This window comes from Castanea sativa, chromosome 9 (assembly GCF_040712315.1).
Source record: "Castanea sativa cultivar Marrone di Chiusa Pesio chromosome 9, ASM4071231v1".
Classification (NCBI taxonomy): domain Eukaryota; kingdom Viridiplantae; phylum Streptophyta; class Magnoliopsida; order Fagales; family Fagaceae; genus Castanea; species Castanea sativa.
Genome location: NC_134021.1, coordinates 23,359,284 through 23,364,005, shown reverse-complemented (window position 1 = coordinate 23,364,005; position 4,722 = coordinate 23,359,284).

Below are 4,722 nucleotides of genomic sequence, written 5' to 3'. Positions count from 1 at the left end.
CTCAAACAACGACTTAAGAGAACACTCTTATATATGGGCTAATACAAATATGGATGAAACTACAATCCATAATGGATTTTATTATAGGGATTCTTTTGCATTCTTTTCTATGCCACTGTTTCCACAATTTTGTAGATTATGGTGGAAATGAAGTCAAAATTTTGAACAAAGATCCACAAAATGAAAGTAAATAATGGAATTTACCAAACTCTCTAGAATCATTAGCATATATTTAAAGGGATTAACACAGAGTGGATAAATTTGACACACCCAATAAGAATCCCTCCATGAGATTGAGAGAAGAAGCCACAAATTCTTTCCATATGAAGAATGGACATGTGCGCGAGAGGAAGGTGAACTACACCTCTTCACTTGCACTCTCTTCTATACACTACTCGTTAGCATTTGTTAGAGATATAATATATTAGTCCAATAGCATGGACATAGGCCTATGCTATTGAGTTAATATGTCTAATATATCAAACTCAAATATATATATATATATATATATATATATATATATATATATAAAAAGCAAAAACTTGTTGCATACACGCAAGGGCAGCTTGATGCATTTGGAAACCTAATACAAAAACTAAATTGAGGTCGTTCATATATTTAAATATTACTCAAACAATAATTTTTTACTTCAACTTTATTCCCCTTTTTTAATGCAAAATCATTAGTCAATTTTTTTTTAACTAAAATTTAGTTTTGAATTGGTAATATAACTAAAACACTTAATCTTTTTTATGACATAGTTGATCTTAATTAAATATAATTTTATCAATTTTAATTTTAAAAACTTATTTCGCAAAAGAAATTTTTTAGGTGATGTTAGTAAAATTATATAATCTATACATGCATTTGGAATAGAATCTTACCCTTTTTTTATAATTTTGTATTGACATTGGGGAATTTTCTTCTATTTGTAAAACGTCTTTTTAAACTTTGAATTATTTTATATTTTTTTGATGAATTTCTATTCCTGTGAGAATTTCATCCAATTAAATTTTCTTGTAAATCTTTTAGATGAATTTCTTGATCATTCTGGAGATTTTCACCTCAATTTTTTTGTTATATTGTGTTTCTTTCTAGTAACAAATTTATCTAGTAAACTTTTTTGAAATTGGATTAATTTTTAAATTCTTCATTTTTTTTTTCTCTTTAAGTTTTTCATATGCAGATGCATGTTATTTTTTCTACACATTTATTATTAAAAAAATATTTATAGCCAAAAGAAATTCCATGGATAAAATTAGGTAGAATAAAAAAATTCTGCATAGAGTAATAATAGTCTTAATTAACAATAAAAGTATCTTGTAGTCTTAATTTGTATAAATAAAAACGGATTCACTATATTACTCAATGAATTGGATTGAACAATATAATACAACTAAAAAAAAAACACCATTGATTGGGTTAAGAGTACTAAAAAAATTAATTATATTATATATTGATATCTCTAAATAAATCTTTATTCTAAATTTATTTACTAAGTTTTTTTTTTTTTTTTGAGAAACAAACACACGCACAAGGGAAAGGGAAAGAAGTTCTAACAAAAAGGCATACCACAATTAATTATTTACTAAGGGTATATTTGGTAAACTGTAATGGCAATTACATAGGAATAGGAATAGGTATTATAAGGAATAAAAGATGTAATGTAATACTTATCACTATTCATTTGTTTGGTGACAACATAATAATAAAATATTGAAGACAATGGAATGAAAACATTTTAAATCAAACTTAAGATATATTTTAGGAAATATTTTACTCATATAATTATGTAAGGACTTAGTTTGGTTCTTAAACCAAAACGGAAAAAGATCTAGGCCCAAAGAGCCCAATACAATAAATTTGTAAAGAGTGGGCCAGAAAATTAGGATTTAATGAGTTAATTAGTAGTTATAGCGAGCTCAGATGACAAGAAAACATGAATAAACTGGTTTTGCCCAAGGAAAATTGTCATCGGCATGGCCTGAGAAGACTAATTCTTATATATGTTTATTTTGAATTTGGTTACAAGTCTAGTTCTTGTTGCTACAGTATTTTTTCTCTCAAATTCCTGATCCCCCTTACAAGGGGCTTCTTTCTCTATTATATACCCTATCTCTCTTCACCTCCATTGTTCACGTATAGGTCAAGTTGTTGGCTTTGATCCTTATTCCATCAGCACATTCTTAAAATCTTTGGGAATAGTTGTAAAGCTGTTGGCCACTGTTCAGATATCACCTCTACATTAATGCAGCCAGAGGGTTAGCTGCAGAGCATTCAATGCGGTAATAGCAGCTTTCCCTTAGATATTTCTTAGCTTTCCTTCGTCCTATGCTTCTCTGATATTTATGCTTATCAATGGAACATTCCAAAGCGTTACTCTCGAAGGCAGGCCAATACTTTTGACTTCTGCTTTGCTTAGCTGATGAGAAATTCCTCCTCAAACTACTTTCCCAAACTTTCACAGTCATAGTTTGCTCATGGAGCTCTGACTCTTATTTCTTTCCTATCGTCTGTCTGTCCTCGGACCACTAAGCGTCCTCGGACAAGGCCTACAGTCCAATATATCCCTACAAATTATATTTCCTAAAAAATAATATTTCTTAAATTTGAAGAGAGATTAGTTATTTTTATGATTTTTTATTTTCATAATTATTATGTACATATGGAAAGTTTATTTATTTAAAAATATATTAATTTTAGAAATTAATACATCTACTAAAGAATAGCTATTACAACTAGCGTGTAGGTAATATTTTATTAAAAAAACAAAGAAAGTACGTTGGACATGGACTATCTAAAGCCACAAAACCAATTATAATATATATACACACACACACACACACACAATGTTCTAAAGGCTTTCTGTGGGGAGTAAAAGGGCCAAGGTGGGCACATGGGCCTTTGGACTGTAGCATGGAGGGCCGACCTGCTCCAGAATTAAACTCTACAAATTGGCCCATACGCCGAGGGTCTGAGGATACAGCCGAGGATAAGCTTCTCCTCGGACAAGCCCAAGAGAGCTCAAAACTTCATTATGAAGGTCAAAGCACAACTCTGGAAAGACCAATGGTTAAAGGGGGAAACCCTGAACCTTCTCGATGCACCAGTGTTAAGGAAAATATCAAGAGCAAAGGCAGCCACCTCCGCATTAAAGACTCTGCATCTACCTTCCTGGCCGTATTAATGGGGAAGTGACCCCTGAACAGTAGGGCTGAGACTTCTAGTCACTGGCCAAAAGGCATCAAGGAAGGAAGTATTTAAAGGGGGTGAAGGCCAAAGAGAAAAGGGGGAGAGGGACTAAAAAAAAGAATTAAGAACTGTAACCTTGAAAGAAGAAAGAGAATTAATACAAAAATAGTCCTCGGCTCACGTCCGAGGAGATCTATTTGCAATTATCGTTTATTGTCTATAAGTATTTGAAACTTCTAGTCTGTTATAAAATTCTCAGTACTTCTAACCTATGTTCGAAACCCACACTCTACAAATCTCATTATTTAAGGCTCATTGGGCCTGAGCCCGTAGTTGTCTTTGGGTCCAGGTGCAATTGTGCACCTACACTTTCCTTTGTTGATCTGTTGTAATTGAGATTTTCTTTAATATATTAATGTTAATGGAATGAAATCCAAATATTTCACATTAAATTAAAATTATTATTATTATTATAAAAGGTTGAATGGCATATTATGGCGAACAGTGTCCACGGCCCAATTTTACACGGATAAAGAATTTTGAGAAGATGATAAAGCAATGACTTGACATGAAGGATTAAACAAAGTGACTTAAAACACAATTTTGAAAGAGTTTTAGAGCCAAACTTGGAAGGCAACAATTTGAACGGAGAAGAATTTGAGTCTCGCAGCTACAAACATATATAGCTTAGAAAATTGACATTTTTATGCTTGAGTGACAAAAATTTCAACAATGCGTACAAGTAAACAAGGTTTACACTTGATTTTTGTTTGATCTTTTGGATTTTGTTTTGCTTTGTTTGAGAGAGGGTGTTTTTGAGCTTGTGTGTGGGAGATATATATGAAATTAACACTCTAAAGTTTAAAGCTCTCACATGTAGAACTCTAAAGCTCTCACATAGTCACATGTAGAAAACAAGGAGTTTGGACTCATAGCATATCTCAGGAGCCACATAGAATATTTTTCCCCTAATTTTAATTTGATAAAAAAAAAATTGGCTAATATTTGGGGCTTAAAATGCCTTTAGTTAGAACTCTCAAACAAGGAAATGCAAAGAATATTATAAAAAATAAAAAATAAAAATAAAAAACTTTTCAGTTCATTCTATTTCCCCCTCCCAAACAGAGTGTAAAACAACAAAATTGTGAAATTGTGTATCACGTGACAGTATATAAGGAGCATGTATAATAAGAAGTGTTTAAGTATCTTTATTCATAAAAGAAAGGCAACAAGGATCCAGCACCCTCCACCTTCAAGTTACTTACGTAACACAGAGTCTTTCAATTAACACTAGCACTACTTCAATTACTTTATGTTACCACTCAATTTTGCTTTAAGTGCCAATTTGGGCAATTCCCACAGCATAACATGAACAATGTTCTCATTTTACACTCGACAGACTTCTTTTAATTTTTGGTTCTGTGAGCATTTGGGGGCTAAGGCTAGGCTTCATTGCTGTTATTGTTGTCGATGAGCTGATTTCTCACATTGGCAAGTGGGGTAACGCTTGTTAATTTCTTACAAGGGTAG